The sequence below is a fragment of the Podarcis liolepis genome (assembly GCF_965112155.1).
Source record: "Podarcis liolepis genome assembly, chromosome: 10".
NCBI classification, from domain to species: Eukaryota; Metazoa; Chordata; class Lepidosauria; order Squamata; family Lacertidae; genus Podarcis; species Podarcis liolepis.
The window spans coordinates 39,688,127-39,709,014 of NC_139562.1; the positions used below are offsets into that span (position 1 = coordinate 39,688,127).

Genomic DNA, 20,888 nt, shown 5'->3' on the forward strand with positions numbered 1-20,888 from the left:
ATTAAATTTCAATTCCACTCAACAGGGTCATCACTGAACTCGGCAAGATGTCTTTTTTTGGCTCTAAATAGGCAGAACGGATATTAGTTTCCTCAGTTATAATTTAGGTCCCTTATGTTCATACTGTCTTATCACTACAATACCATGGTTTGCATTTCTTACAATTAAAGTGCATAGTCTTTACAACAATGATGGCCAAAGTCAGACATAGAATGTTTCATGATGAATGTGGATTGAGTTGTATCCATTCAGAATTTGACATGAGATCCTAGTCAAAGTTCTAGATTTTGGGTGTGAAATGCAATATAAATGGGGTAGATTTGCAAGCTGGGTGTGTGGTAGCCGCCAAACTCCTTTTGATTTCAGTAAGCACTTCATGAATACAGTACATCTTCTGTATTGTACATCTTCTCAAAACGTGTCAATGGTCAGGTGAAAGGGCCTGGGGAATCCTGCCTATCCAAGCACCCCTCCCCCACCCCCCACCCCCCGGGAGAGATTTTGCCTGGCTGGAATGTGTACTTGAACTCAGATCATGCTTTTGCTTGCCTTGATGGAGGACAGAGAGAAACTAACCCACTACACGAAAGTAAAATTCACATTGATTGCTCATATTTGACTGCCTCTGCCCTCCACCAGCTTGTGAACTCCTGAAACGATGCCCAGAAGAAAATTCTCCACCCCTTCTCTACATCTTTCATGACACACTCAAATAACTCCAAATGTTTGCTGAGGCAGGATTTCACTCTTCAGAAACCATGCCGATTCATCTTCTGCAACTCTTGTCCTGTTGTCCAGTCATCCTAGCCCTTAATAATTCTTTCCTTCAAGTTATCTGAAACAGGTTGATCTAATAGAGCTTACCTTTTCTCACTTTTGAAAACTGGTTTTGTTTTGTTTTTGACTCATGGATCCCTTCCAAATCCTAACATTATATTGTCTACCATCCAGTCTCCAAGCTGGGTTTTTGTGACAAGCTGTGTTAGAAGAACTTTAATTTGAGTTCTTAGAGAACACTCAGGTGTATACCACCTGGATCCAGTGATTATTAATTTTTCATTCTTAATTAGAAATTAATTTCATCACCTCTGTTTGATTTAGTACTTCAGACTCTGATGCTCAGGTGAAGAAATATAATTTAAGGTTGGGGGGGCTGTTTGAGTGTGTTTTATGCTGTTTTTCTTATTTAACATGCAAAAGCTGTGCAATGATAGTCACTAGTGAGATAATTTAAATTCTCAAATGAAAATATTATTGGAAAATAACATATTACTATAAATGCTTATAGCATTATATAAGACTGCCAAGTACAAATGTAATGCCAACAATAAGTCAAATAAAAGTAATAGTGTTTTATTGGGAGGTGGCCAGCTCCCCAGGCGCACTTGCTAGAAGGCTTTGACAAATAGGGCACCACCCACCTCTTTCCTGATATTTATTTTCCTTCACCAAGGAACTTAGTAATTCCAGCCTACTAATTTATCTGACTGGTAGCTAAATGCTGTAATTTCAGAAATTGTCACTATTCTAATGGGCAGGATAGACACCCAATTTTCTGAATAATCACCATCTGACTAGTTTACCAATGATAGTGTATACTACTCCTAGGAAGGCTACCTCACAAATAAGGACCAAATTGACCATAGCTTGTTACATTCCACCCCTAGAGTTAGCCCAATAGATAGTAACCATCACCGCAATTGCCACAGAATCTATGAGTCATTAGAAGGGTAAAGTCTTGTCAATAAATTGCAAAAGTCAATAGAGAAGAATAAAACCTTCATCAAGTTGTCCCAGTGAAATCAGCGACATTTAAACATGCTTAGTAAAAAATCCTATTGATCTCTGCCTGACTCCACCTTGATTTTAATAGGACTTAATCACATTGAGCTTTCCTTGGATTGCCTCCAACACAATCCTTTGTACAAGCACTTGATTTATGCTTTTCACAACCACAGCCACAGGTTTTATAGCCATCTTAACAAATAATGATCCTTCTAACAGTATAAACTATAAATCTTCCCAGAGGGAGCGACTGACAGTTAATTATTTGGATTATCATGTAAATTAATGAAGTGTAGATTAATGGAGGCTTGCTGTAATTAAAATTTTGTTTTCCTTTAAGAACAATGAAGATCATTATTATAATACTTCCAAGTTGAGCATAGTCATTTCCTTGGGGTAACTTCACATGACCTCACTGTCTCACCAAGGAACATCTCCATGAATTACCCATTAAGAAAGTGTGAGGTCTGATTAAAGGTCTTGCCTTTCCCTCGGCCGCCACAAACTTTTATAACAACGTATCCAAAGTATCTAAAGAGCTGCCTCGTTCTTCATGAATCTGCTCATCTGCGGAGAACATCACCTGATCTATGTAACCTCAGAGACAGATACTAGTGTCTGGTGACTCTTTGTGCTGGTCCCGGGGGGTTACCATGCAGCATGGTCTGAGTCCAGTCCAAGGTCGAGGGTGTGGTATGGAGGCTGTCCATCAAGGCTGAAGCAGGGTCCAAGCCAAGGAGTCGGGTGAGGTCAGGAACTCTGGCAGGGTGCCAGCAGGAACAGGTTACCAACAATGTTGCTCCCACAACCTGGGACTGGGCTGGCTGGCTTTTATCTGCCCTGAGGCATAGGGCGGCCCTGGTCCACAGGTGACTCACCTCTCCTGGCCTGGAGGCGAGCACTCCTCCTGCGGGAACTTAGTTCCCTCTGCCTCTCTGCCCTGAGCCTCTGCAGCTCAGGAGAGGCTGGAGGGTTACTGGACCCAGAGGCAACCTCACCTTCCCCTGATGGGGCTGAGAGTGGAGCACCTGCAGGCAATGGGTCCTTGATCACCTCCGGAGTCAGAGCAGATTCAGCTGGTGTCTGCTCCTGAGGATCCGGCACAGGTGAGGGCCCTTCAGGTTCAAGCCCCAGCCCCGGCTCAGCCGGTCCTGGAGGCGGGGACTCCTGTGCAGGCTGGGATTTCTCAGCTTCAGTCTCTGAATCCAATTCCCAGGCCATCACACTCTCAGAACATAGGAAACTGCCTTATACTGAGTCAGACCATCAGTCTGTCTAGCTCAGTATTGTCTAGACTGATTGACAGCAGCTTTTGACAGCAGTTTGAGATAGGGAACTATCTGGAGATGACAGCAGGTATTGAACCTGAGACCTGTGTACAAAGTGGTTGCTCTGCTACTGAGCTATGGTTCTCCAGTTTTGGAATGTGCCATATACCACATCAAACCATTGATCCATCAAGCTCAGTATTTATGTTACTGGTGGAGAACCTTCAGTCCACAGCCCTAATTAAGCCTGGCAGGCTTTGAAGGTTGGCCCACCAGGCCATTTTGGGAGAACCTTGCCCACCTTTCCTTTCATATATGACATCAGACTTGGAAAAGTTAAAGAAATCACAGAATCTTAGAGTTTTGAAGGGACCCAAGGGTCATTAAGTGTGCTGTTGGTTCATTCTTTGTACCCAAAATATGGTAATTTTTGAATTTTGTGCAACAGAATTAAAAATGGGGAATTCAAGCTAGGGATGTAAAGGAAGAGCTGGAGCAGTGGAAAGGAAAAGTCGAAAGCAACATTTTTGTGTGCAGTCCTGGCTTGAACTTTAGATGATCTGACATCATATTGTGTCAGGTGACTGGCACAAGGAGGGAGGCTTGCCCGTGTGTCAAAGTGACCTGTGGAGGGTTGTCCACTTTGACAGAGGGCCCCTCTGGATAGATCCAGTTCCCCACCCCTTGTCTACACTGACTGGCTGTGACTCTCCAGGACTAGCCAGGGAAGACTTTTTTTACTACTTTTTAAAAAATACTTTTTAACGGTTCCCGTATGTCCTCTTTTTCCAGGTCATACCCACTTTTTCATGGGTATGTAAAACGAGAGTCATCATAGTGATCCATAGTTAAAAGTAGAAGTTAGCAAATGTGTCCTCTTTTTTTCAACCCTATTACAAGTGGGGAGAGTATTGTTGTACTCTGGTCCTTCTTAGAGTATTTGCCTAGGCAACTGGTTGGTGGACTAGAAAGGCCACTGACACGATAAAGTAGGGATCTTCTTATGTAAAGGTGGCCAAACCTGGAACTAGCAAAGCCACCAAATTGTGTCTGAAATGAAATTCATGGCTAGTGTGGAAGACACACTTCAGGTAAAACTTTTGAGGGAATTCAAAGGTTTTATGACGAGTATTGGTTTCAAAACAAAAAACAAGAACCCACACATCCAAACTTCCTATAGAGCTTCTGCTTTTCCATCCTATTTTGAAACCAAACAGTGATCTCATACAAAGGGACGCAGATGTGAGCACAGATTTAATTGTGACACTTTTTCTCACGTTTAAAAAATTTCCATTCCAGTAAGCAGTCTTGAAATTAAAATGTTATGCACTATCCAATTTTGTTAAATGTGTTCTGCAAAGAATCAAAATGTAAAATTCATTCTCACTCTTTTTTATATAAAAATAAAAGCATTTGAAGCAGACTGCCAATAAATGTAAACTGTGCCAGAAATGTCAACACCAAACGGAAAGCATGTTACAGCATTGTACCACTTAGAAATGAAGTCACAGCGTGACGGTGGCAAAGGAAAAATGGCATTCCAACCTCAGTGAATCACATGGAAAAAGCAGTACTGAAAACCCTCACTTTTTGAAAGGAACCCAGAGGATGACAGTTCCAGAACAAGTACATTTAGTTAGGGGTGGGTGCATACTTCAATTTCAGTTTCTCGTTTTTCCAATCTTAAGTTCAATTCTCCAGGTTTCCACATCAGTTTTTGATGTTTGTGTGCATCCTCATTAAAATTAATCAACATCTTAGTGCTAATTTATCCTCTTACAGACATTTGGTTTTCCAATTTTCCCCAGTGTACATATTTTAACAAAACATTTTCACTCATTTAATGCATTTTTGTATGCTATTTTCATTAATATATGGATTTGTATGCACACTTTACCTTAATATATGTGTTTTAGTATACATTAGATGGAAGGAGAGCTCGTTGCAGAATTCAGAGAAATGCAAATGTTGAAAGATGGCTGTGTTGTGATTTGTGTATTTTCTTTAAAAGTGCTAATTAGACAACTTCACCCTTAAACAGAAACTGAAATGAATTTCTCCCCCATGTTTTGGGGCCCTTGAACAGTTGTCAGTACCATTCTAGGCTCCGCATAACCAACACATTGCATGGGAAGTTGAAATAGTTGTGTCTGAGTCACCATCCCCCAAGCCAATAAGCTTTGCTTTAATGAAACGGACTGGTCTCAAGGCGCTTCATGTCACAGGTAGCCTTGAAAGATTGGCTTGAGGAATACCCCTTCTTAGGATACCATGGAACTGTAGTCTTGACACGTGCTCAAATTTTCTGCATGGTACTGACAGGCCTCATTAGTTTAATAAGAGCAGCTGGGAGCATAGAAGTTGTAGCAAGGCTTATGCCTAGAAGTATAAGCAGAAGTAGATATGGGACTATACCAGGGGTCAGCAAACCTTTTCAGCAGGAGGCCAGTCCACTGTCCCTCAGACCTTGTGGGGGGACCGGACAATATTTTGAAGGGGGGGAATGAACAAATTCCTATGCCCCACAAATAACCCAGAGATGAATTTTAAATAAAAGGACACATTCTACTAATGTAAAAACACACTGATTCCCAGACTGTCTGCAGGCTGGATTTAGAAGGCTATTTGACCGGATCCGACCCCCGGGCCTTAGTTCACCTACCCATGAACTATACAGTAGAACAGTGGTGCTAACTTGAATAAAATATTAGGGGGGGGGAGGTAAGCCCCACCCCACATAATTGATTACATGATGCAGCACACACACACCATTTGAATGGCAATGCCCATTAACTTTGGGGGTCCGGGCCCCTCAAATCTTTTATGGGGAGGGGCGAAGACTCCTCGGCCCCTAGAAGTTTGCTCCTATGCAGTAGAAACTGGTCCATTAGGGTAAATGTGGCATTGCCTCATCAACATCAGTCTGCCCACAGCCATACCCCACCTGCCAGCCTTCTCACTTAGAACTAGTCCAGCAGGTGGCACTGCCTAACAACATCCTCCTTCTTAGTCCCAGTGTTGCCCTTGCAGAACTCAGCAGGGAGGAGGAGGGGGACAAAACTGGAATTAGTTATCTCTTCCTGCCTGTGGCCCAGGCTCCATCTTCTGTGACTTCCCTACCAGTCGCAATGGGCACTAGCCATTACTAAGGTTATATATAACCCAAGTGCCTTGCTAAAAGCATGTGCTTGACTCAAAACCTGCTAAATATATATTTGAAAATCTGAAAGGTTTTCCCTCCCCAATCCTTCATAAGTTTTAAAAGCTTTGGATACAAGGCTTCATATATAGTTGACAATTACAGCACATTAGCTTCTTATCTAGCAGCTGCAGGTGTTTTCTTACATACAACCTCTAAAAATTACAACAACATATTTGCTTACTTTTGATTCAGTTGACAGTCAGCATTTAGGCTTCCTTATGCTATCAATACATGTGTGTATCAAATGAAGCTTAAATAATGGTTATGGTATCATGCCTCGTTTTTTCATTCTGGATTGGTAATAAGCAACACATCAAAGAAGCCTTTCAACCTAGATGTGAAGGAAGAAAAGTAAAGCAATTGCAACAAATGACCTTTGAAGTTATCTTATATATATTTGTTTCAAATCTGTCCTTAAGCTGCTGTTTACCATTACAGGGCCTGTAATAGTGGCAGACATAGTGTCTAAAGATTGCACCTGGGGTTAAGAAAACAGCAATGAGATTTTTTATTAAACTTTTAGAAAAATCTTATTGCAAGAAGAAGCAATAAATGTTTTTGCATTGTTGCTCAGACAACAAAGATAAATATCTCATTATACCTAGTGCAACAAATCATTTTTGGAAAAGGCCTGGAACTGTGAGACTTGTAAAACCTAATGTCTTTGAATTCATCTCCAGTTAATGAGCCATTCTCTGTGCGAAAGCTTTGCTACCTATCTTTCACAAATTTGTGTCTCAGTAACAGCTGAGGAGAGTGAACCCCGTTGTTAAAATGTCAAATTGTCTGTGTAGGTAGTGGTACTCACCAACTTGTCTAGAGGGGACCTCTTCATTATCTCCTGTCAAAGCCAGTAGTTTGTAGCTAGCTATTGATCAGGAAGGGAGGCTTCAAGCATCTCTCTTCATCCTGCTCTGACAAGGGCAAAGATCTGTGCCCCAGTCCTGCTAAGGTTAATCAAGGCTAAACTTGCATTCCTATGCCCCCTACATAGGGGACATCTGAGCAGGGCTGGGGGGGGGTGCTCTCAGAAGAATTAGCAGGATAACCCCCAAATGCAGGAATGCTGGCTTACCACATTGGCTTAGCACATTTTGAAGCAAGTATTACACATTACCACCTAAAGACAAATTTCCCCAACAGGTTTATGGTACTTTAGGGACCAAGTGAAAAACATCACGATTCCTTTCACAGAACTCTCTGGTGCAAGTCCATACAAATTGATACTGATACATGTAAATTTTCACTCACAGGGGAAAGCGTTTTTAAAAAGAGACAAATAGCACCAGGTATATATCTTTTCCATTCTTATGTATGGGTTAAGTATACAATCTACAAATATTGGAGTGATGGACACTATTCCCTCCCCAACAATAATCATCACTGTAATTATTCTGCGTTGTATCTACTACTTATTCTTTTTTGTTATACTATCTGTAATGCACTCCAAAGATTGTGGTGCTAATGGTTTTCTTTGTTTGTTTTCAGAAACCTAAAAATCATTTGAAAAGTGGTTCTCTTGGTGGCAGTCAAAATCCATACTTGAGAAGCTGTGAAGACGCAGCTTTGGAGGAAAGGTTAGCAATGTAATCCTATAGATGTATAGGAATCCTATAGGTCCTACAGAAATCCCACTGAGTTCAAGAGGATTTATTCCCAGATAAGTGTGTGTAGGATTGCAGCCAACAGCACAACCCTAGCCATTTCTACTCAGCAATAAGTCCTGTTAAATTCAATGGGGCTGACTCCAAGCTAAGTGGCGTTATGATTGAAGCATAAACCATTATCTCATATTCAGTGAGCTGTACTATCTATGTGATTTCTGCTCAAATTTTAACAAACCTATTAAAACCAAGGCACATATTCCAGTGTAATTAATTATTCAGTGTTGTTATCTTTTGCCTTCCATATTTTGTTATAGCTTTTGCTTCTTTTAGCAACTTTCTCCATCAGAGGAGACATTTCATTTGGAGTGTTGCAACCAGTGTGTAACCCAGACAGAGAAAATCTCTGTTTATCTTATGCAGCAGCAGGAAATCCCTAGCCAGGTTTGGTTCCAAATTTCTGAAAGTGATTTGAAAGACCTGTAACAAAGAATTCCTTTGGGCTCTACAACGAAAAGACTCATTCTTGCTATATTTCCATATTAATTGCTTGAACTATTACAAATAGCATTTCTAATTGGCTTTTGAAGACTTATTGAACTTCAGTAATTAAGTCCATAAGGCACTCTTAAAAATGCCGGCATTTGCCCATTGTCATCATCTCCTCTGCCCACACACTGGGTAATTGGTGCAAAATTAAATGTTCTGGAGAGTCCATCCCTTCCTTTTCATTTCATTCTGTGGAAACATGCCTTTGTCTACCTGTCTCATGTGGGTGAGCAAAATACAAGTGGGCAATGGGATTGAGGCTTGAATTAAACTGGCTAAATCTATGTGGCATTCTTATAGGGTTAGCCAAAGGGCTCATTATATTGTTCAGAACAACTCCTGTTTATTATTACTGGATTTTTAGCAATGTAGTTACAATATTAAGTAGGGGCCACCAACATGGTGGCTCCCATACCATGAAATTTCTCAGGAAACAATCCTTCAAAGCTCCACAATGTATGAGAGATTGTTTGCTCTTTCTCCTCTCTTCCTGTTCGCACTGGCCCAACCTCTGCTACACTGAACCCCCCCACACAGTTAAAAATGCCTGCATTTCACTTGATACCAGGACAGGGCTCCCTCCTTCCCTTCCATCCTGAACAGAGGAGAGATGCAAAAAAGCTTATCCCTGTATAAGTGAGAATAGCAGTTAACTGATATAGGTGGGAGGGGACTGATGAGCAGAAAGAGGCACCCCCGCACACCCCCCCCCACCAATTTGTTGTCCTTTTTCTGCTCTTTTCATTGTGGCAGCCATTTTGTGTCATGCTACCCCACCCACCCACTGCCACAGCATGCCTTTTGTGACTGGCACCCACGGCACTTTCTCAGAATTCCAAATGTGCCCACAGGCCCAAAGGGTGACCCCCATTCTAAACCATTGTATGTCTCTATTTTTATGTGAAATAACAGATATTTATCTTCCATTGTATTGATTCCTATTTTAACATTAATAATAATAATAATAATAATAATAATAATAATAATAATAATAATAAACAACCAGGCAAAGAGACCTTGCATGAGCAGACCTCCACATGTACTGTTCTTGGGGATTCTCAATTTCTGCTGCAGCGACACAAATCCCACCCCACGTTGTTCAGGAGGCTTTTCAGGAGTACAGGGTGGGTAGAGGAATGAGAAAGCCCCATGCACAAGGAAGGTGCTGTTTCTAAAATAATAATCATCATCATCATCATCTGGTGGGTGTGGGGTGGTACTCAAATCATTTTTATCTCCAAATATTTTCTAACTTGTTCTTCCTTTCATTGTGAAATCTCATTAATGCCAATGTTGAAATTGGATACAGCATGTTCAAGCCTCACTGATTTGCTTTAAGAGAGTGATAGCCCACTCCTATGTATGTCTATACAGAAGTAAATGTCTTGGAATCATTGCACAAAGGTGCTTATGCATGGACAGTTAACCAATTGCATTACTCTAGTACAAGCTTGAAACTATAGGTAGTCATGGGTTCTTCAAGCTTAATAGGGGTGGGAAAATCTGTCCATTTAGCTTTTTCTCCATTTCTCATTTTTTCAACCGTAAGTTCTGTTATTCACATTTCCACATCATTTTTTTACTTCATGAAAATTTATCAGCTAATATCTCCTGATATGCACATGTTTGCATGCAGTTTTGCTGAAGATGTATGCTTTTACAAAGCAATTTCCCCTAGCATGATGCATTTTAATGTTATTTTCACTCATATGTGCATTGTTTGCACACTTCACCCTAGCATACACCCTAGTGCACATTACTTGGCTGGAGAATTGCATTGCAAAATCTGGAGAATTGCACATCCCAAAGGGTGGCTGTTTCAATGTATGTATTGCTTTGTAAAGTTTTAATTCAGTAGTTCATCTTTAAATGCAAACTGAATCAGATTTCTCCCCCTTCCTTAGAATTTACACCTCAGATTAAAAGTATAACATTATTTGGTGATGTTTATTGTACCTTTGAACAGACCTAGAAAGCTAGATACTTCGTTGTTGTTGCAAAAGTCCTAAGAATGTACACTTTCATTACTGACCCAACCTACCTACTCTCAGTTCAACAATACACCAGATTCAATGCCTGTAGTCCCATTGCTCCCAGCTGCTTGAGACAATGCGGAAGAATGACAGCAGCATATTGTCTATTGAATTCACATGAAGATGAAATCCAGGCCATGGTCTGACTCCTGAGTATATATCTGAATAAAACCTATCCATATTTCAATTTTTAGCCATGGGAGTGACCCGTGGGGGAGCATCCTGTATCTGACGGTTTGTAATGTAGAAAGCAGCCAAGAGCACTCCCACTCCCTTCATATCTGTGTCTTCTTACCGCCCAGCCCCAATCAATTATACATTACAAACCTGAACTAAAATAGGTTTGGAGTATATGCCAGTAGCCAGACACTCGCTGGCTGGGAATTAGTGTTTTCTCATCCAGCACAGTGAAAAGGTTCCATCACATCACAGATGCGTATTGTTACATGATCCCCAAACCCCTCAGCAGTGAGAAGTTCCAGGGGCAGCACTACCAGGTTTCATTTCCTCTGGATGAGAAAGAGCACTGGAGACTTAAAGTGTCTCTGTAATATTTGCTTTATTTACAAATATATAAGCAGAGCAGGCAAATAGCCATTCCTGCAAGGTAGAAGAACCCCCAGAGAAAAACCAGGATAACCTGCCAAGGTGACAATGGTTTCATTGCATATTGTGATTGTGTGTTTTTTAAAGGTTTGTTACTTGTGAGCAGTATCTTAAATAAATAACAGATGCTAAGTTTCTATTTCAATTGCAAAAAAAAAGTCACATTGCTGTATATATCTGCCTCCTCCCCTCAGTTGGAAGTGTGTCATGTTCTCCACACAGACATGAGTGTCACATTCCAAAACACAGAAAGGCTCCCGATCACCAGGAGACAATCTCCTAATTGGAAGCTCCTATTGTTGAAACTTGAAGAAATCGCCCTGGGCTATTAAGCAGTATTCTGCCTAACAAAGTATTGCTCTGTCAGTAGCCATAACGCTATCCTTGCTTTGTTGAATTAATTTGACATCGGAGTTTAAGCCAACACAGGGGAGGAAAAATGGAGTGACAGCACAACCTGAGGCTTGGTGGAGGCCCTGATCCATCTCGAGGGAAGAGCTCTTGACATCACACTTGAACTCATGGGAGGAGACTCTCAAATCAGCCTGATTCACCAAATTATTTGGCCATCATCCAAAGTCAATGCATAGCTCTAACATTTATCTTCTCAAAGGCTAGAAAAATAATATTTTCATTAAGCATCTTGCCTGGTTATTAGTACAACATAAAATCATTAAGTATATGGTGTTCAGACCTCTAGACAAGAGGCTTCTTTTTATTATGCAGTACAGTGGTACCTTGGTTTAAGAGCAGCTTAGTTTATGAACAACTTGGATTAAGAACACTGCAAACCCAAAAGTAGGTGTTTTGGTTTGTGAACTTTGCCTTGGAAGCAGAACATGTTCCACTTCCTGTTGAGTGTAAATTGAGTCTCCTGCTGCTATGGGAAAGCACACCTTGGTTTAAGAACACTTTGGTTTAAGAACAGACTTCTGGAATGGATTACATTCGTAAACCAAGATACCACTGTACCAAGCCAGTTCTGTCTCTCTTTCTAATTAGTGGGATAGGAGAGCTGAAAATAATGCCAATATATTTCACATCTGGCAACCAATGCGTCCCTTTGGTTTCAGATAGTACATGCATAGGCGAGTCTAAAAAGCCTGGGACACAAATTTTCACGGCCCTGTAGTGACTACGGTGGCTCATTTACCAGAAGTAATGTATTTAGCATTAACCCTGGGAGTATATATTCAATTCTGACTAAACTAAGCCTCCTAGGAGGCATTTGTTCTAGGAGGTTTAGTTTGGTCAGAATAGTTCAGACTGGTTTTTTTGTAGGGGAGGGAGACCCCATAGCAATTAGAGTTGCTAACAGTTAATATGTATTCTGGTTTTAATATTAGAATCCATGCCAATCTTTAGACTTGTTTGTTAACAGAAAGCCAACGTTCCTGTGGATGCCATCATTTCATTTCAATATATCATAAGAGTTGTGCATCAAACGCAGGGAAGGGCTTTCATTGCTCAATGACAGAGCTTCTTCTTTGCATGCAGAATGTTCCAGGTTCCAGGTAGGCCTGGGAGAGACTCCTACCTGGAATTCTGGTGAGCCACTGCCAGTCAGTATTGACAACAAAAGGTAGATGAGCCAATGATCTGATTCAGGATAAGGCAGTTTCCAATATTACAGTGTTTATATGTCAACCTCAGATTCACACCATATAGGGAGACTAAGGAGGCACTTTTATAATTAGATGACTAAGGGGGTTTCTCTCTCTCTCCCCCCCCCCACGATAATGCTTCATTTTATAAATATAATTTAATATAAATAAAAATATAAGTTACAGTATTGAATATATCTTGTATTGTTACTGCCAAGGCCTTCACAACGAATTCATGAGCGCAAATATGTCTGGAAAACTTATTTTCTTTACATGGGCAACAAAAGAGTGAATGTTAAGTCCTGAATCATCTGGGGTTTGAGTCTCAGATCTGAAGCCAGGAAACCACTTTAAAGTTAAGACAGTCTTGGCCCATGGAAATGTAAACTGGTTTGGTGTGTTCTGCTAGTGCTTAGTAGCCATCAACATTGAGCTCCCAAGAAAGGCTTGTTTATTTTACTCCATATTGCTTGAAGGTTGAACTGAAGCAAATCTCAGCTGAGCTAAACAGGATTGTGTACACTGGAGCTTACATGCTAAATCAAAGGTCAATTTTGTTCTTGTCAGTTCCACAGCTATCTGTTCTAAGGCAGATTTTTGTTATATCTAGAAATGTCTCTATCTTACGACCTGAATATACATTTACCTAAGTTAAGTTACACTTTGGAAGAAATAAAGGATTGTAGCAGGAGACTCTGTAGATCAGCTACTTGGTAAATTCCTGTCCTGAGGAAATAGTCTTTCTTGGGAGGTTCACAACACAGTAGTATTCTGGACCACAGATTGATCTGGGATTATCAGGTAAACAGCTGTAGTGCAGGCTGTCTTTTAACAACTTTGATTGGTTCACTGTTTCCACCTGATCTTGGAATACATGGCTGCTTTCATTCATTCTTCAGTGGCCCCAAGGCTAGACCACGGTAATTTGTTCTACATGGCCCAGAAACTGCTCTCTAGTTGCTGAAAGATTAAGTGGGTGACATCATATTATATTTATTCCAAAACATCTGCACTGGTTGTTATCAGTGTGTTTCTAGGCTAAGTTCCATGTGATGGTTTTGACCTACAAAGCCTTCAACAGTCTGTAGCCTGAATATCTTAGGGAGCATCTAATCTGTAAGACAGTCTTCCCCAACATGTGGCCTTCCAGATGTTTCAGACTACAGCACTCAGCAGCACTGGTCAACATAACCAATGGTGAAGGATGAATTATAATCTAATGGCCTTTGGAAGGCTGTACGTGGAGGGCAACAGAATGGAGAAAACTACCTTATTAGTCCCTCCTCCTCTTGTATACAATCTTCCTTAATATACCTTTTTTTGCAAAGCAATTTCCCTTATTTTTCGTATGGCATTTTTACTAATACATGCATTTGAATGCACACTTTACCCCAGTACATTCATTTCTGTACCCATTACTTAGCTGGAGAACTGCTTTGCAAAATTCGGAGAAGTGCCAAATTTTGAAGGGTGCTTGTGTTTCAGTTCTAATTTTGGAAGGTGAAAATTGGGTTGGTTCACCTTTAAATGTGAACTGAATGGGAATCCCTCGCTCAAATCCCTACCTACATTACACCTGAGCAATAAGTACACTCTGCCTCCCTTTAAACAATAACCAAACCACAGTTAGAAATACTAACTTACCACAGAGCCATAACAGGCAATGCGCAAGAATTAGCATCACTTTTGAGTACCCTTTCTCTTCATGTGCAGTACTGTAGTTCTAAATCTAGATAGAGTCTTCAGCTAGCTATGATTTTGTCCAGTACATTGATCCAAATGATAAGAGGTAGATAAAGCAGCTGCAGAGATTACAAAAAGCTCTAAAAGTGGTCTGACATCATCGTACATCTGGTGACTATTATTTTGTTATACCAAACTTTGACCTCTTCTTTGGGTATAGATCTATATTCTGAAGAGAGATGTGGCAGGAAGCTCAGAGAATGTGTGGACGTTTACAACCAAGGAAAATGCATGGCACTTTTAAGAAATACTTTAGAAAGCGCATGTATGTAGGAATAATGTAGAAAGTATCTTGGCCGTGTATGATCTTGGGCAAATGGAGAACAATAACTCACTTCATAACCAATGGAATATTATTGCAGCCAAACTGGAAAAGATATAAAACGCAGCTGCCTTGGCCACTGCAATGTGTAGAAGAACATCAGCAGCAAGAACAAGGAAAAAAGCTGTGGATTATAGCTGAAGAAAAGTTGGAAGCTCGTGTACACTCTAGCAGGTCTAAAGTTGTGATGTCATACCTGGAGAAGAAGAAGAAGAAGAAGAGTTTGGATTTGATATCCCGCCTTTCATTCCCTTTAAGGAGTCTCAAAGCGGCTAACATTCTCCTTTCCCTTCCTCCCCCACAACAAACACTCTGTGAGGTGAGTGGGGCTGAGAGACTTCAAAGAAGTGTGACTAGCCCAAGGTCACCTAGCAGCTGCATGTGGAGGAGCGGAGACGCAAACCCGGTTCCCCAGATTAGGAGACTACCGCTCTTAACCACTACACCACACTGGCTCTCTGACTGGAGTCAGTTACGGTACTCATTTGACTGCATTAGCTGCCCAACACCCTATAAAAATTAGATACTATAACTAGTGATGAGTAAAGAATTGTTCCCACCAAGCAGAGCTTTTTTTTTTTAAGGCTAATAGCTTGGGGTTAGATCCCCCCCCCCCCAGTTTCTCATTTATTCACTTAAACTCAGTTCTCCACATTTCTGCATCAGTTTCTAATTGTTTATTTTCAAAAGTTCACATGCAAACTCATAAATTACCATTTAAGCATGCGTTCCTCCTAAGGCTCACGTATACATATGTGATTTCTCCTAAGGCAATGCATCTTTGTATGTTATTTTAATACACACTTCCTACCAATATACCCCTTTCTGTACACTTCATTTGGCTGAAGAACGGCATCAAATTTGGGGATTGGACTGTATGACCCTAGGGGTCCCTTCCAAATCTACAATTCAATGGTTCTATGCTTTTTGCTTAACGTATTCCCCTACCCCCCCCCCATTTTTTGACATTGCTGATTCAATCTCCACAAGTAACTTGAGGGTCATTCTATACATTATGGTTCCAATATGCAGAGGCTGCTCAGAAACACTTTTATGGACTGGCTTGTTGTGCCTCTAAACACATCTGCAGGCTGCCTTTGCATATTCAGGGGATAAGTCCTTCCAGAACATAAAATAATTGGGGGAATTTTAACTCAAATGTGCTAGGCCAGTGATGGGGAACCTTCTCAGCTTGAGGGCCACATTCTCTTCTGGGCAACCTTCCTGGCATTGTTGATCATTGGTGAGCAGGACCAGAGGCAAAAGTGAACTAGGCAATGAATGTAAACATTTAACTTTGTACAGTAGGCTAGTTTCTACATAGACCCATCCAGATAAGCACGAGGCAATTTTACACATTCCAAGAAGGCAAAAACACTCAAAGTGGATCAGTGCCAGTGAGGGGTGCCTGGGGAGGATGTGTGGCCTAGAGAGAATCCCAAGGATGAGGCAGAAAGGCCTGGGGAAGGGACTGTATTTGGTTCCCCACCATTGTGCTAGGGCAACTGATTTCCATGGTGACCCTGGCTCTATTCTGCCAGAAGACATGCTACTGTCACTCCAGGATTGCTGCTCCAAAACAGCATGCTAGCCAAACTACGTGGAAGCCAAGCATGGGTAATGCTTTAATCATTTAGTCCGCATAGTGGCATGCCCTCATAAGGTACTTGGCAAACAACAGAGATGAGTCTATTTACTGGAATTAAAGTTTTATTGAAATAATATAATAAAACAGCAGCTTCATTTGTTCACTATGAAAGGCTTCCCAGAAAAGAGGCTGGGAGAGAAGGAGGGGTGAGTTGCAGGATGACTTCTGGCTTCACAGGAGATGGAGGGGAGGGAATATGTTGCAGTGCAGCTCAATGAAGGAAGGGTAAAGAGCTTTAAAGAGGAAAAGAGAAGCATAGTATTACTTTTTTAAGGGTCTGTCTGAACACTTGTGAATGATTCAGCTGGGAGCTCGCAAGTGTAGGAAGAGGGAGGAGAGACTGAGGGAGAAGGAGAGGCAGGAATGGAGAAGGGGGTGGAGGCATTCAGAAACTGGGGAAGGAGAAAGGAATCCTTTGGAGAACAAGGAGCAATTCTGGGAATTGTGGTGTGCTAAACTATTTATATCTTCAAAACACTTACAAGAGAATAGGATGGTTCTGGGAAGGTGACAAAAGTTAGAGGGGCTGCATGTAACAGCAACTGCATAGAGAGAGATGTATGGGGAACAGGGCTCTACCAGAGGACTATAGTTTGTATATATACTGGGTTATATCCAGACTAGGGCAATTCCAAACTGTCACTATTTTTGAGTGGGACTCAACCACAAAGTGGCAGATTCAGATTGCACAATTACAGTTTAATGGGAGATCTTGCACAACAAATCTGCTTCCCCCAAAGATCAGACTTTTTGTAATAAAGGAAGTGATGGGCAATTGCATTGCTGGACCCATCATCATCTAACATTTCCATAAACAAATCAGGATGAATGCTCACTAATAGCCAAGGTGATCTAACCTTCCAACAAACTAATCAGGGTGAATGCTCAATAAACAGGTCATCTGGAAGCACCTTAAGCTGGTTGGTGTTAGTTCCCATTGAAATCCCTGGGACTTAAGTCATGAATATCCCACCAGTGGCAGACCTTGGGGTCTCACATTTCAGTGGCGCCCTGTGCGATTGCAACATTCAGCATCCCCTGTCTCTCATTCTCCATTCTAAATAGTAGTTGTGGCGTCCCTTGCAGGGCCCTTGAGGCTCTGCGCCCAGTGAAACAGAAGTGGTTGCACTCGCCTAAATCCACCTCTGACCCCACTGATTTCAATGGAACCTACATTCAACTAACTTACTCTCAAAACAAGCCACTGACCTTTAACCAGGAAGACATTCTTAGTGACATTAAAGTCCACTGGCATAAACATACAGGATTCGACATATATTGCAACAAAGAATATATGCAGAAAGTAGAAGAGTCACATTCTGCTTCCACTACATCTTCCAATTGGGGTGAAAATCTAGGGCAAAGGGATTTATGATGTCATGCCTTTGTGCCAAACTTTACTACAAAAATGCAGCATACAAAGCATACCTTTGCTTTACCAGTTGAACGCATAATTCTTTCAAAGTTACCACCACCCTGTGATCACAGGAAGCTCTCTGCCTAAATATCACTGAACATGCAGACATGATGCTTTAAATATTTAGCTCATATTGTACAAAGCACTTAAAAAAGAAGTACTGAAGGAAGAATAATAATAAAAAAAATTCTCAGGTTTCACTTCTATTTTTCTTCCCATGAAACTTTACACATCAGTCATAAATTGTATATCCACTGCATTCTTTTATCTTCTTTTTCTATAGCCAGTCAAAATAAGCAAGCGTTTTAATTATGAAAGCTGCAAGCAACCCAATCATCTCCTGATGGAGAAAGAAAAGCAAGTGACATTTGTATAATTATATGAAATGTGCTATGATCATGGCTGGATCATAGCCGAAACCCGAAACTGATTGCCCCCAATGTGGGTTGAGTGGAATGTGAAAGACTGTGTGTGTTATAATTTCAATGCATGCAAAAAGCTTAAAATGATTCCTAGGCAAATGGCAAAAAGGTAAATTCTTTCAAAATAAATTATTGTTCAGTGTTTCCACATCTGTACCAATTAAGAAAGTGAGAGAGTTCCCTATCCACTAAATAAAGTCCCATGCTGTTTGCATGGAAATGTGTGTAAACAGCAGATCCCCAGAATGGGTATGAGCTGCTGGATTGGTGGTCTAAGTGGAATATTCAGCCAGTCTACATCCATCAGCAAAGGCAATTTGCCAGTAACATTTCTGAACACAAGATTCAATCTAGTATAAAGCAGAAGGAAATAAACTTTCTCCATATTCATTTTTTTAAAAAGATGAAGAAAATAACAGTATAAAAATATGGTGCAAAAATATTTTTAACAATAATTGAAAGAATTGGGCTACAACCTTTGTCCACTTACCTGGGTGTAAGCTCCATAAATCCCAATGGGCCTTTCTTCTGAGTATACATGTACAGGATTGCACTGTTAGACACAAGTAGAATATGGTACATGAAAATAGCTACAAGTTTTATCTCTGATTTTTTTTATATAAAAAAAAATACACCTAGACCACTGGAAAATGACTGATTATCAGTGTTTCGCTTAATTTCCTCAGTAAATGAGGGTGTAACAGAATGCCATAGGGTAGGATGAACCAGTTATATATTGTACATGGTTTGGTGTGGTCAGCTTGCTATTTTGCTGGTTCACTGAGACATTTTATTCCATACATTTCTAGTAAGAGATCATCTGAAAACCTCACCAAATCAAAAATCATATTTCTTTTCAAATTTAATTCTGTTATAATCTGTGACGCCCTTATATTAAAATGGCATCTTATATTAGGCAAAAACCTGGACACAAGACATTTTTAGCTCAATCTGAAGTTTTCATTGGCAGAATGCCTTGATGATCATAAGCATTCCTTCCCCCTAATTTCAGGACTCAAAACTATTCTTGTAAAGTCAACTGCAGACAAACATATATCCTGCTGGCATAGTGGAGCGATCTGAAAATGTGTTTAATTCACTCTTAGATATTCTCCAGGACAAGAAAAGGTATGTTACATTCACATATAATGGGTGAAAAACCTCTTAAATTAATTCACTCAGTTGTTAAAATTAATAGATTTCAAACTGTAAGATTATATTTTTAGATCATGGTGATTTTGTCAAGTTTTTCAAGGGCAGCATGCTTGATTTCCTTTGTACTTGAGGCATATTTGTAATATTTGCGTTACTTACAGATCTTCAAGGAAAGTAGATGTTGCTGCTGTTGTTACTACACACTTATAAACCACTTAAACTTTTCTAAGTAGTGTACATGTATGAGAAGATAAGAGGGTCCTGGCTGTGTCTCTCCAGCCTCTCAGAAGTCAAGGACTACAAAATAAGGCTAGGACTCTGTAACCAACCAGCTAGCCAACCAACCAACCAACCAACCAACCAACCAGGCCCTCCTGGTAGATGGAGCCTACCACACACCAGATCTGGTCAGCCTACATGAAGCTCTAGCTCTCTGCAGTGACAACACCTTTGGAGTCTGTCCTAGTAGGATCTCTTGGAGCCGTCCAAGGTACCATATGTTCTCTGACGGACTGTCACATTTGTTTGGACCAACCTGCTTCTCCAGTGAGCTTCACAACTGAATGTTCTTCTCTCTCTCTCTCTCTCTCTCTCTCTCTCTCTCTCTCTCTCTCACACACACACACACCCTGCTTCTTCTCAGTAGAAGGGAATTGTCACTTTCCATGAACTTCCATAGGTCTCTTGTTCAACAGCACAAGAGATTTCCCACCATCTCCTAACCACCATCTCCCACTGAGAAACTTCATCCAACCATTCTGGCCTGTGAAGCAGTGACCTGCCTAAGAGTGTTAAATATTTCCCATCAGAGTTCTGTGAACAGGACTTTCCTACAGGTTGTCCTGAGGCAATTCTACCCAGCCAGAGCCTTGGACTTGGCAAAAGAGTATGAATAGCCTAGTGCTGTGTTACCATGGGAACTAATTGTTAGATCATTTTTCTTAAGTTGTCTGAATGGCTAGGAAATGCCTGAAAGGGGACACATGCCAGACGTTCTTCCACCACAGCAAAGAAAATCTCTGTGTGAAAAGAGACTGAAAGAGACAGAACTGAGCATGGCCTCAGTAAGTTTATGAGGCCAATGAAAATTTGAGGTGCCATATACTTTGATTTTTAAGCTAAGCTTTCCCCTCTGTGCCAATTATAATAAATAAGCATAAGTATTGCCAAATATCAACAATCCTCCAGTGACCTCCTGCCACAAAGGGCACCAAACCTGGGTAAGCAGAATGCCCCAGGTAGGAGTGTGCATTGCCTCTGTGTGTGTGTACCCTGAAAAAGGAGATGAATATGGTTAATTTTGGACAGACTTTCACATTTCTAGGTCAGACCACACCATTGACAAGGTGTGTTGAAGTGCATCAGGAAGTCTCCAACTTTCCAGTCAGTCCCCCGCCCAAAAAAATAAATAAATTAAATGGTATGTATAATCTCCCCACTTCTTTTATGAAAAATAAAACCAAGCTGACTAGGAAAGGAGGGAGATAGAGAGGTGATGAGATTTTCTGACTGGCAGGTTTGCCTTTTAAT

General features: G+C 40.9%; 1 long non-coding RNA gene across 1 annotated transcript; it reads right to left on the reverse strand.

The window, feature by feature from the left end:
- Positions 1-16,408: 16,408 nt before the first annotated feature.
- Positions 16,409-20,255, reverse strand: LOC310687429. The gene is made up of 3 exons (XR_014516422.1): positions 20,122-20,255; positions 18,694-18,756; positions 16,409-16,597 (listed from the first exon to the last, which is right to left on the reverse strand). It is a non-coding gene; the product is annotated as an uncharacterized lncRNA (long non-coding RNA).
- Positions 20,256-20,888: the final 633 nt, after the last annotated feature.